We start from the raw sequence: 14453 nt of genomic DNA on the forward strand, positions 1-14453 counted from the left end.
TGAAAATAAGCGAATACTTATCATTTGGAATTTATTCCAAAATTGGATCATCTTGCTGAGTTATTCAATTAATAATAATGAATATATTTCATTAAGAAATAAAAAACTTACCTTTTCCTCTTTAAAACGATTTATTTGAATATTACTTTATGAGAAGACTTTTTATAATCAGAAAACTTGATATATAAAGAATGTATTGGATAATGTTTCTTTAGAGATGATCGAAAGATTGTATTGCACTTAAATAAAACCTTTTACTCTTAATAGTTTAGTATTTCTCAAAATTATTACTCTTTAAAATAAATAGCTCAAACTTTGAGAAGTCTTATGTAAACTAAACAGAAATTGTAACCTACGAGTTTGAGATGTCTTATACAACATAAAATAAAATTTAAAGAATATAAATTTTAAGATGTCTTTTTCTATATAATCAATTTTATTTTGAAAAATCACCAAAGCAACAAAATTTTAGGTGATGGAAATATCCTACCTAGAACTAATAAAACATAGCAAAAGATTAAACAAATCTCAAATTCTTATAAAATTGACCTGAAGTAAAACAAGTGATGTATAATAACAAATTTTGGTACTTAATACAAAAATATGTCATTAAAAAATTGCAACCTATCGATGCACAAATACACGTATCTTTATATGCTTATATAAGTATTTTAATTTGTGTACGTGTATTCAAATGACTGAAAATAAACTAAAACTTGTCATATAAAAATTTTTCAAAATTAAATTATCTTGCTAAGTTATTCACTAATAATAATAAATATATTTCATTAAAAATAAAAATTTGTCCTTTCTCTATAAAAGAGTCCATTAGAATCTTACTATATATTAAGGCTTTTTATAATTAAAAAACTTGATATATAAAGAATGTATTGGAGGTGCATTTTTTTTTGAAATGTTCTGAAGATTGCATTGGACTGCAATAAAAGTTTTTACTTTTACTTCTTAGAATTCTTGCTCTTTAAAATAATAAGCACAAACTTTGAGATGTCTTGTAGAACCTAAGAAAAAAATTACAATTTGTGATTTTGAGATGTTTTGTACAATCTAAAAAGAGATTTGAAAAGTATAAATTTTAAGATGTTTTATACAACCTAAAACAAATTGTAATCTGTCGACGCACAGACACGTATTTTTATATATTTATAAAGATCATTTTAATTTATGTACTTATATTTAGATAAATAAAAATAAGCTAATATTTGTCATATATAAATTATTTCATAACTGAATTGTCTGATTTGTTAGTGTTATTAAATTAATAATAATAGTTATATTTTATTAAATAATAAAAGATTTACCTTTTCTCTATAAAAAGGGGAAGAAATGTGGTTACTAAAACCATCTCATATTCCTCCGCTTTTTTCCTCAGCTGCTCACTTTGTAAGTATTACGAAGTAGGAAGAAATGTGGTTACTAAAACCATCTCATATTCCTCCGCTTTTTTCCTCAGCTGCTCACTTTGTAAGTATTACGACTTTCTCAAACTTCCTACTTGTTTTCAAGAGAAAAATCTCTTGTTCTTATGATTATTACTTCATATATTATCATCTTCTATCACTCCATATAATGTTTTTGATTTTATGATTCAATATATTTATAATTAAGTTCTTTCTTTAAACGAGAGCAACCAATTAAAGAAAAAAGAGTAAATATATATAAATTGTAAGTTATTATTTGTTTGATTTAAATCATTAAATAGCTAGATCTTCTTTTTCTTTTCTTTCATTCTTTCTCATCCAAAGTTTATGAATTGCAGGCTATTAGTAAACTATGTGAGAATACCAACTAAACTATGTGATTTTGGTAAAAAGTGCAAAGCAAGTACTTAAATATATTATATATATTCTTTTATAAATCAGTGTATACATGTTACTCTGATTACCATAATATTATAGATTTTACTAAGGTGACACTAATGTTATATATTTTGGTTGGAATGGTAGTGTTTTCTTTTCTTAAAGATGCTCTAGAGAATGCATTTACTATATTTCATTATTCTTTTATAAGACAAACTCTTAGCCTCTAGAATTATTTTAAGGATATATATAATTTGTCTCTCTTTCTCTTTAACATATATTCAATATATTTCACTCTTCATTTCTTTAAACTTCTTACTTTTTTTTTTGTAGCATTCTTTGAAAGTGGAATAAAACCGTTAATGATGTTCTTTTAAAAGTGAAAGATGTTTATATATTGCAGTACAGATAATGATATATCTACTGCACTACATAAAACAATTTAAATCTCCCTGTTTATTTTAAGAAGTTATAGTTTCTTTCTTTCTCATCCTAAGAAAGTAAATTACTGTAATCGACATATATATAAATTTTAACTAATTCTGTTTCTAATTTACAATTATTTCGTTAAACCAATCAATTCCCTTTAAACACTGCTTATGCATCTTCGTATTAATTTATAAGTTCATTTTTATTGATCAAGTATTTGTGGTTTTCTTTATATAAAAGAATGTATGAGTGTTTTTCTGTATTAATTTTATAAGTTCATTTTTATGAGAATGCTAATGTATTTGGACAGCCAATAAAATTCCAAGAATTGCTGCAATCAAAGATGAAACCGGGAGGAAATACTATTGTAATATGGATGTATGCAGTGGCAACATGGCTTTGTTTTGGATCCACCTCAGGGTGGTCATTCACATTAGAGGATAACAACATATTCCCCAAACAATACCCAATTATAAACTTTACCACAGCGGGTGCCACTGTGCAAAGTTACACAAACTTTATCAGAGCTGTTCGCAGTCGTTTAACAACTGGAGCTGATGTGAGACACGAAATACCAGTGTTGCCAAACAGAGTTGGTTTGCCCATAAACCAACGGTTTATTTTAGTTGATCTCTCAAATCATGCAGAGCTTTCTGTTACATTAGCACTGGATGTCACCAATGCATATGTGGTCGGCTACCGTGCTGGAAATAGCGCATATTTCTTTCATCCTGACAATCAGGAAGATGCAGAAGCAATCACTCATCTTTTCACTGATGTTCAAAATCGATATACATTCGCCTTTGGTGGTAATTATGATAGACTTGAACAACTTGCTGGTAATCTGAGAGAAAATATCGAGTTGGGAAATGGTCCACTAGAGGAGGCTATCTCAGCGCTTTATTATTACAGTACTGGTGGCACTCAGATTCCAACTCTGGCTCGTTCCCTTATAATTTGCATCCAAATGATTTCAGAAGCAGCAAGATTCCAATATATTGAGGGAGAAATGCGCACGAGAATTAGGTACAACCGAAGATCTGCACCAGATCCTAGCGTAATTACACTTGAGAATAGTTGTCTTTCATCATCAATGCACCATTCTTCAAGTAGATCTCAAATTGTTTCTTCAAAAGTTGGCCTAAACTCAACATATTCACTTTCATTTCTGGAACATAATATACATCAGTAATGAACTGATGTGAGCCATTCTTGGCTTGAATTAAGATATCACCATTTTTTTCGTAAGCTATCTTTTTATCATCTGCAAATGAAACACTACCATTTTATGATTCATCAATGGTCACTAATAAATTTTTCTTGCTTGTCATATGGTTGCTTGCACCTGTATCCAAGAACTATGATTCTTGATCTTTGCCTTTATTCCTATCGGATGAGAATAACAAAGTAGGTTGTTCTTTTTCACCTTTGGCACAAAATACTTTGTCTTCTTTAACAGCTCCATATCTGTATTCATTTGCATAATGACCATATTAATTTCTGTAACGCTTCCTTCTGAATTTGATACAATTCATTCTTGTCTTCATGTTGTTCCAATCCTTTTTCAACAATTTTCCACACATCTTGCGATTCTAGCAAGACTTTCATACGAATACACTAATTATCATAACTCTTTTTGTTGAGTTTTGAAAATTGAAAAGGAAATAAACCATTGATCTTTGCCTTCATTCCCATCGGATGAGAATAACAAAGTAGGTTGTTCATCTTCTTCACCTTTGGCATAAAATACTTTGTCTTCTTTAACAGCTCCATATCTGTATTCATTTGCATAATGATCATATTTCTCACAATTATAGCATTGTACTTCACCTCTTTTATTCCAAGTACCTCTTTCACGTAGTCGTGATGATTGCCTTTGATTTGAACCTGAATAGTTTGAATTTCCACCAAATCTTCCTCTTTCTCTGCCTCTGAAATTACCTCGACCATGGCTATGAAATCTGCCGCCTCTTCCTCTTCCTCTTTCTGATTCTTCATTTACATTATCTTTTTCTTTCAAAGACAGCTTTCAAAAAAGAACTTGTGATTGAGGTTCTTTCTCCTTCATTCTTTTATCACGTGCTTGCAATGATTCCAACAACTGATCAACAGTCATGGATTCTAAATCGTTTAATTCTACAATTGCCACAATAATATAATCAAACTTCGAATCTAAAGATCTCAAGATCTTTTCAATCACACGGACATCCTCCATTTTCTCGCCATATCTTCTCAATTGATTGGCAATAGTCAAAACTCTAGTGAAATAATTTGAAATTGTTTTAGAAATTTTCATCTTGAGAGATTCAAACTCTCCTCTCAAGGTTTGACGATGAACTTTAATAACCTTATCAACTCCTTTGAAAGAAGTTTCTAAGGTCTGCCATGCTTCTCTAGCACTTGTAGCATTTGAAACTTTCTCAAACATACTCTCATCCAAACACATATAGATTAGAGCCGATGCTTGTTGATCTCTCTTTCTTGGTTTTTATAATGCTTCTTTCTGAATTTGAGACAATCCATTCTCGTCTTCAGGTTGTTCCAATCCTTTTTAAATAATTTTTCACACATCTTGTGATCCTAGCAAGGCTTTCATATCATAACTCTCTTGGGTGAGTTTTGGAAATTGAAAGGAAATTAAACCATTGTTCATCATCTTTCTTCTCTCCTTTTTTTTTACTCTCTCTTCACTTCTTTTTTAACGTTCTGATACCACTTTATTATAGAAAATAAGAAGAATAAAGGATAAATACACTTGTTATATTGAATTGAAATTACAAAGAACATATATATATAGACTTATTAGCTTAGTAGCCAAGAAGACTTTTGGTAACCTACAACTTTTAAACATCCTACACTTATTACATAAGTTACACACTTAATGAATATATGTAATTTATATATTTATTAGGTGACTCTTTAATTTCATAACTTAAACATTAAAGACTATATTATTAAATTAAGTTTAGTTTTTCAATAGAGAGATTTTATTAATGCTATACGCGGTCACTTAGTAGTTCGAGATGATGTGAGGTATCAAATACCAGTGTTGAGGAACAGGGTTGATGTGGATATAAGCGAACGGTTTGTTTTAGTTGAAATCATAAATATGGCAAATCTAACAATTACATTTGCAGTAGATGTCATCAATGTATATATTGTTGGCTACCGTGCTGGAAATTACGCCTATTTCTTTCGCACTGACAATGAGGATGATATGGATGCAATTACTAATCTTTTTACAGATGCTCAAAGTCGACAGACATTCGACTTTCATGGTAACTATGATAGACTTGAACAAATAGCAAGTTGGGGAGGCAGGAGAGGTGCGAGAGAAGATATCGAGTTGGGAATCGGTCCACTAGAGGAAGCTATCTCAGCACTTCATTGGTATACCACCGGTGGCACTCAGCTTCCAACTCTGGCTCATTCCTTTATAGTTTCCATCCAAATGATTTTAGAAGCAATAAGATTCCAGCATATCGAAAGAGATATGAGGACAAGAATTCGGTACAATCAAAGATCTGCCCCAGATTCTAGCGTGATTACACTTGAGAATAGCTGGGATGCACTTTCCACTGCAATCCAAATATCTAACCAGGGAGCCTTTGCCAGTCCAGTTCTATTGCAAAGACGTAACGTTAGCGAGATTTGTGTGGACTATGTGACGATAATAAGAAGCTATATAGCTCTCATGATATATAAATACGCAGCGCGACCATCTTCTCAGTTTTCTTTGCTTATAAAGCCAGTTGTGCGAATTATTGATGATGAAGTATGTGAAGATCCTGAGCCCATAATGCATATTATAGACCGAAAATGGTCTGTGTATCGATGTTAGGGATGGAATATACCCCGACGGGAATGCAGTACAGTTATGGTCATGCGACTATTATACAGATGAGAATCGGCTTTGGACCTTAAAAAGATATGGTACTATTCGATGTAATAACAAGTGTTTGACCACTTACGGATACAATCTGGGAGACTACGTGATGATATATAATTGCGATACTGCTGTAACTGATGCCACTCGTTGGCAAGTATGGGACAATGGGACCATCATAAATCCCAAACCTGGTCTAGTTTTGGCAGCAACATCAGGAGAAAAAGGTACCACACTTACAGTGGAGACTAACATCTATGCCGCCAGTCAGGCTTAGCTTTCTAGTAATAATTCAGAACCTTTTATAACATTCATTGTTGGGTTCAATGATTTATGCTTGCAAGAAAATAGTGGAAACGTGTGGTTAGAGAAGTGTGCAAGTGAGAAGGCTGAGCAAGCATGGGTGCTTTATAGAGATGGTACAATACGGCCTCAGCAGAACCAAGACAACTATCTTACTAGTGATGTTACGAAAGGAGCAATCGTCAATATCATGTTTTGTAGTGGATCCTCAGGCCAACGATGGATGTTTAACAATGACGGAACCATTTGGAATTTGCAGTATGGACTGTGTTGAAACTGATTATATTGATCTATGATGATTATCTTACATAAGAATTCTAAGATTATTTGAGTATATGTGTTCTGTTATATTCATGTATACTTGCAACGGTTCTTTTGCTATCTGTGATCTTATTCTAACATTCCTTTCTAGCTTGGGAAAGGTGGAAGTTACCTTTCTTCCTTAGGGAAGAAAGGTTACTCCTTTTCCCTATTTTGGTGCCTGTGATGATCTGGTCTAAGGCCATGACCAACATTCTTTGTCTGTTGGTTCTTCCTGGAGGTCCTGGACTGTTGGTCCTTATTGGTTGTGATTTGATCTTGTTCCTCAACAGACTGGTACTGGATGTCAAAGGATCGGATCCGAGCCTTCGAGCAATAATCATATGGCCATTGTTGGAAGCCCAAACCAAAAGTGGTTACCATTACTTTGATGGAATGCGTATCTTGTTTCAATGTGTGTATGTCCTGCTATGTATATGGTTGTTTAAATTAAAAAAAGACATTTTTAAATCTGTAATTGAAATGACAGCAAGTGATTGCAGTCCAATATTCAATAAGAGCACATCTATAGCTTGTGCTTTCTTAAAGCAACAATCTCAGCAAGAGCCATCATTCTTGAACTTCATATATATTTAATTCCATAGAACATATGAAGTTTGAATATCTACACAAAAACCAACGAGCAAATATCTTTATGTTTTTCCTTAAATGCGTTTAAGATATGAACACTCGGTCAATTCGGCTATAAGTTAAAACTTGTAAAAGTTTGACTTTGACAGATATAAAGCAAGAAACTCTAATGTCTCATCGAAAGAGACAAATAAATTCACCCAGCACCATTTTGATCTCATCAAATGTATTTCTCAAGTTGATTTGCATGAATTTTTATTTTTTTTATCGAAGCCAAAAGGAAAGATTTATTGCAAAAAGACTTGAAAAATTATGCAGAGCTTTAACTGTCAAGAACCAATTACAAATTCCTCCAGACTTCAATAACATATTGAGAGTAATGACTATTACTGATTTTTAAACCTACAGACTGTTTAACGGTTTGCAAAACTGTATTTACAGTAGCCTGTTTGCTTTAGAAAGTGACTAGGTTTCTTTCTTTTCAAGTATGATGCTGTCAAAAAAAAAGATTAAGCCATTAAATACGTTCTAAAGATCCGTTTTATATCTCTAACCTAGCTTCCCACATAAATACCTATTAAACTTAAAGTATAAACAATCACAATTCTATCTAATTTATGCTAAATTATTTCGGACCTATTTGTTCAGCTGATCAAGCTAGTATTTGGTGGCTGATAGCTATTAGTTGATGATTGATATATTAAACCGTTTCGGTTGTTGTTAGTATGTTAAATGACCATTGAAAGTATAATTTATCGTTAAATATATTTTATTTTTATTTTATTTATATTTATGATACATATTAATAAAAATAACTAATAATATTTGAAAATTTATAGTTAATTTTCTTTAGCTCAATTGTATTTATTATTAAAAATATTTATGAAAATTATTTTAAAAATAGAGATTTAAATTTAAATTCTATTAATAAAAATTTCTACTTTCAAGCGCCATAATTTTAAATATTATAATTATTTAACTATTAAGAATAATTTTAGAACAATAATTATTTATTTTAAAATATAAAAATTTAATTATATAATATCAATTTAAAGTAAGTTATTGTTAATAAATTTTAATAAGAATAATAATATTTAAATAAATAAAAAATCAAATCAGCTATCAACTGATAAAAAAAAGTTTTAAAATAGAGTTAATACAATCAGCAGCTGATTGAAACTAAATCAACTATCAGCTGTTATTTCTTAGGTCTTTATCAAACGCTTTAATATAGTTATTTAGTAAGAAACAGCTATCAGCCGCATCAAACCTCTCAACCAAACACTCTTTTAGTTTATTATAAAATATATACTGACCAAGGATTAAATTCAAATTTTTTGATCTTTTATTTAAAGATTTAAACTGTTAGATAAAAAACTCAAAAATAATTCCACATATCTCCTTTTAAAAAAGTAATTATATACATTTAATATGTCAAATTTAATTTTTTTTCTATTGTATTTATTTATTGCTCGGACAAAAATTAACCAATTTTTTTTGTGAGAAAAAGGATTTAAGGCAAGCTTTTATAAATGTGAAATTTTATGAAAAGTTGACTAGTAGCCGATTTCATGTTTTTCCATTTAATAAATAATAAATAAAATAATCTCAATTATCAAAAAATTATAGACAGATCCTCAGATATAAATATTCTTGGTATTTTCTAAAAATTTAATTAAAATAAAATTGCACAAAAAATGAGAAAGCTAAAGAAAAAACATATGCTTGTACATTCTTTTAAAATTTTTTGGACATATTTTAAATTAATAATAATTTTCTGACAAAAAAATTCAAGTAGGTGGAACAAATTTCCATGTGCTTTTTGATAAGCAATGAATTTTATATTTTCTTTTGGGATGGAGATATCGATTTTAATGTATTCATACAAGAAAATATAAACTTATAAATATAATTAGATAATTATTGTGAATCATAAACTAAATAATTTTATTCATTTTGAGTCATTCTATAGTCCTAATTCTTAATGATATATACTATAATTTAAATCCGAAATTCTATATAATAATTTTTTAAAGACTTGTGCTTATTCTTATTCATATATTAAACTATACATCAAATAGACTGAAAATTATTAATTTTTATATTCGAGGTAATAGCAACATTAATATTAAAATTTTAGCTTATGTTTTTAATTGGTATTATTATTTAAATATTTTTTATTGATATTAAAATTCTAATTTTCATTGCAGGTGATAATATTTATTAGAAATTCACCAAATTTTTAATGATATAAAAAGTGGAGCTTTAGAGCATTCTCAATGGTGCTCTTTATTTCAAAGAATATAATTTTTTTATAATAGAGAGTATCTTAAAAAATATTTAGATAAAAAGAATGAAACATTTTATTTGAATCCAATAAACTCTTTATATTTTATTCTATTTATTTTTATTTTTATTAAACATTAATAATCTTTACTTTTCCTTTTAACTTTTAACAATAAAAAATAAATAAGAACTGTATATATTAATTAAATCAAATACAAATAAACTTGTAGTACATTTATTAAATATAAAATAGAAAGTGAAGTTTGGCATTCCATATATAGAAAGTCATTCTATTTTATATTTAAAAATAAAAAATATATATATTATAGTGTCATTTTATGATATAACTTTTTAAAATAAAGAGTTTGACATATATAAAAAGTGTATTAGAGATGCTCTTATATCAGCATTTTACATTGTCTTATGTCACGCTTCATTTTGATAAAAAAATCTTGACGGTACTAAAGTTTTGATACTTACATCAAAATAGTACTAATTCTTTAATTTATTTCTTTTTAGTACCACATCTATTATTTTTATTTCAATTGATGGTATCTGATGAGACTCGCCTAAAGGCGAATTACCATACGAGTTAAGAATTCACCAATACTCAACAACCTGTCTAGACTACTAACATACTCGATAGATGAACCATCATTTCAAACAGCCACAAAGTACTATTTTTGAAAATTCGAAACTCACGTTCCTTATGATCTTTACAACTACGCCAGATGCATGGAAATAACTAACACTTTTTTCTATAATCACCTATCTAAAACATCAATGACTAACTAATATTAATACAACTCTTAATTTGATATGGCAGTCAATAGTCTATCTAATCATGATACTAATTAACACATTAACAAAAAATTATTTGAAATCCATATAGATATTATCAATAAAATAAAAATAATAAATGTGGCATTAAAAAGAAATAATTAAAGAATTGGTACCATTTGAATATAAGTGATAAAGCTTTGATACTAATATAAAAATTTATCTAAAATCAAGTATGAAATAGATAGTAAGTAAAATGTTGATGTGGAGCTCTACCCTTCATACACATGTGGACGGATAATTAGTTCAATTCTTTTATCTGATTTATTTCTAAAGTATCGTATTTTATTATCAATATTTGTATCTAGAAGATAAAAATTCAATTCACCAAATAAGACAAAATTCAAATATAACCTCAATGGTAATGGTTCTTAGACCCAATACCTACCTTTTGTTTGGAAACTCCGTTAGGAAAAAAGAATAAACGGAGAAAATAAGTAAAAAAAAAAAATGTTTCGTTTATTTAGATAAAAAAAAAATTAAAATGATAAGTTTGTGCATTTATTATTTCATTTTTATTTTAAAGAAGTAGATTTAATATTATTAAACTTATGTATTAATTAGAATTTTATTATAAACAATAAAATACCTGCCCTTCTTTTTCTATTTTCTCTTCAGTTTGATAGAGAAAATAAAGTCTTTAGTCCTTTTAATATTTTCTCCAAAAAGTGACATTTCCTCCTTATATTTTTCTTTGATTTTCATCCTTTTATTTTCTCAAATTTCAAAAGATTAGAGAGCATTGTCTCTTTGTCATGCACTTAACAAAGTGCTAATTTTATCCAATCCCACATGAAAGAAAAGTAAAAAATTGGGAGAGAGAGAGAAGCGTAATTTTTTTTTAATATTACTTTTTTCCATTATTTTTATTACTAAATTTAATATTTTTAACGTTTATTGATTTAGATGTAAATAAAAAAATTTAATTAAACTTAGTATATTTTTATCTATAAATTAAATTGATAAATATATAATTATTAAATTTAAATAATAAAATATGTATTAATTATCTAATATTAAAATATAAAATATTTATAAAAATAATATATTTATTGTAATATATACACCTATATAAATAGAAGGAAATTGAAACAAGATCTAGAAAATAGAAGGAAATAATAAACAGTGGAGATTTAGATATAAGTTCGTGGCGTTGTAACCAGATTCACGCTTTCAGCAGCCTGTGGGAGCTTTAGATGCTTTTGCAGAATCTGTTTTCCGGCCTATAAACTTATAGATCTGAAAATAAATTTGAATAGAAACAATCAGCAAGTTTCTGATGTGCAGGATCCTCTTACGAGGCAAGCACAGAGCATACGCTTGATGAAAGAAACAGGAAAGAAGAAGATAGACAAAGAAATAAACTTTGAATGCTTTATTGATAATAACAGACTTTGAACATGGACATATAAACAACTTTGAAAGATATAAACAACTTTGAAAGCTTTAAACAAACATACAACTTTGTAAAACTTTGAAACAAGAAGAATATAGACTTATAAGAGGAGTTACAAGATTTCTCTCTCTCTTACTCACTCTTTTCACTCTAATTTCTTCTGTGAGAACTAGATAACAGAAGAGCTTTTCTTTCTCTCTTCTAAGTTCTTCTAAGTTCTGAGGGTTGAAGAAGGAGGACTCCTCTATATATAGAGGTCTTGGAGCTTTGGATACTTGTCACGGGCTTTGGATGTTTTGCTTAGTGGAGTAGAAATGATTCCACTTGTCTTTGAAGTCTTGTGGAGATGCTTCACATGCTTTGGAGTCTTTTGATAATGCCAACCGTTTTTTGAGAAAGTTGTCGGCCATGCTTTGAAGGAATATTTTGCTTTTTTGACTTTTCTTTTTCTTTTGTCTTTTGTCTTTTTCTTTTCTTTTCTTTTCTTTTTCTTTTGTCTTTTGTCTTTTTCTTTTCTTTTCTTTTCTTTTTCTTTTGTCTTTTTCTTTTCTTTTTCTGGGCTTTAGTGTGGGCCTTTTGGCCCAACACAAATAACCTTGGGCTACCATTTCTGGTTTTCAACCCATGGGCTTTTAAAGAAGGAGATAATATTTATGAGACTTTGAGTATCCCATAACAATCGTCTCCCGCTGGATCATCCAAATCGAATGCAGCAGTACTAGCACTGGAAGAGGATGATGAAGAGGCTTTGGATTTGCCTTTAGAAGAAGCTGTCTCAGACAACTTTTTTATAAGTTGTAGGAAATCTTCTTCGGTTTCAATGCACCGGCTGAAGGAGAAAAGACTTCTGTGCCAAGAACGTTGTTTGTTCTTTAGGAGGAGGCAAGAAGCTATGTTTGGTCAAGAAGTTTTGAACGGCTTTTAGGGACAGTTTGTCTTGGTGGTTGAATTTATCCCACCATTTTACTTTGAATCGACGGATAAGTGTAATCTCACCATCTGGAAGCAGATTGAAGTGAAAGTACCATACACATACCCAGGGTAAAAAGAAATTTGAGCGGGGAAAGGAGAAAGCGGGGAAAAACGCTTTTCCATTGAATTTAGTTTGTAATTTGCTTTGAAGAGGTTGAACAGGGGTAAGACTTCGGGAATAAGTGTCTCAGGGGCATTACCGTAGTAATTCCACCACTGTTTAAACCAGTAAGGGATTTTGGAGGTTTGGATGTTGGTGTCGAAGTAGAATAGCCAGGAGTGGCTTCTTCCTTCGTTTTGGATAAGAAAGGTATTGAACCAGGCTTGCTGGTAATCCCAATAGGAGAAAGAGGTGTTTAGATTTGAAGGGTAGGTTCTTTTTAGAGAAGTAGGGAAGGAACGAGGAGAGTGTAAATCCATACCCCAATCAGACGGGTGAAGGATTCTTTGGATTGTGCATGTTGAATATGCAGGGTCTTTATGGGCTTTGTCTTTTTTGAAATGCTTGAATTTGGCTGAACCAGTAACCTCAAGGATTGACTGGTAATAAGCCTGAGGCTTTGAAATATTCCAGGGTTTAAAAAACCAACCTGGAGGGAAAATCTTTGAAACCAATTTTGAGGGGCTTTCTGTGCAGAATCCTTCCTCAATGGTTAAAACATTTTGAAAAATAGGTTTTTTCAAATACTCATTTGATTTAAAACGTTTTGATTGTGTCAAAACAATCTCCTGAGAGTTTGGCTTTGAAAAACTATTTGAGTTTTGAGATAGATTTGGAGGGAAAATCTCTATCTCGGTATTTTGAAAAGGGATAGATAGTATACCTTTACCCTTTGTAGAGGAAGAGGACGACTTTGGAGTCGCTTCTGGCTTTGGGATAATTTGCTTTGTAGATGGTTCGGTGATTGAACCATTTGTCTTTGTATTCTTCCACCCTTTGAATGAATTCGGTCTTGCTGAGCAAGCCATTCCTGAATTTGTTTGGCTTGATCGGCTTTGAAAGGATCCATTTGTTGTTGAACTGGATCCGGTTGATTAATTTCTTCTTGGATTATCTCAGTCCAAGTCCTTATAGGCTTTGAAGTTGAAGGGAGAACTTCCTTCACTAGTCTTTGAATTTGGGCCGGTTTTGAACTAGCCGTGGACTTTTCTTCTTTGGACTTCGATTTTCTTGGCATTTTGTATCACTCCTGTTTTTGTAAGAACTCTCTGGTTAGAAAGTCAGGAATAGAATTTGATTCTCCTCGAATAAATTCAATCTCAAAATCAAAAACGGATAAGATAGCTTGCCAAGCGGAAAATCATTTTGAAGCTATATTTTGGACATCTTTTGTAAAACTTCTTTTCGCGGACTTGCAATCAATTCTTAAAAAAAATTTTGATTTAAAAGATCGCTTTGAAATTTAGAAATCTGAGAGAACTATCGAAAGGATTTCCTTTTGATAGTAGAATAATTCTTTTGGGTATCATTCCAGTGAGCAGAAGTAAACTGGACAATACATTCTTTGGAATTTTGAACTTGCTTTAGAATCCCACCGTATCCTAACTCTGATGCATCCGTTTCTACAATCTTAAATGCAGAAGGATCAGCTAGATGCAAGCAAGGAATTTCTAAAACTTATTTTTTAATGCT

The 14453-nt window shown here is 30.2% G+C and overlaps 1 pseudogene; it reads left to right on the forward strand.

Annotated features, from left to right (window-relative positions):
- Nucleotides 1-1329: 1329 nt before the first annotated feature.
- LOC107262449 lies at nt 1330-7127 on the forward strand (annotated as a pseudogene).
- Nucleotides 7128-14453: the final 7326 nt, after the last annotated feature.

This window comes from Ricinus communis, chromosome 8, assembly GCF_019578655.1.
Source record: "Ricinus communis isolate WT05 ecotype wild-type chromosome 8, ASM1957865v1, whole genome shotgun sequence".
Taxonomy (NCBI): Eukaryota; Viridiplantae; Streptophyta; class Magnoliopsida; order Malpighiales; family Euphorbiaceae; genus Ricinus; species Ricinus communis.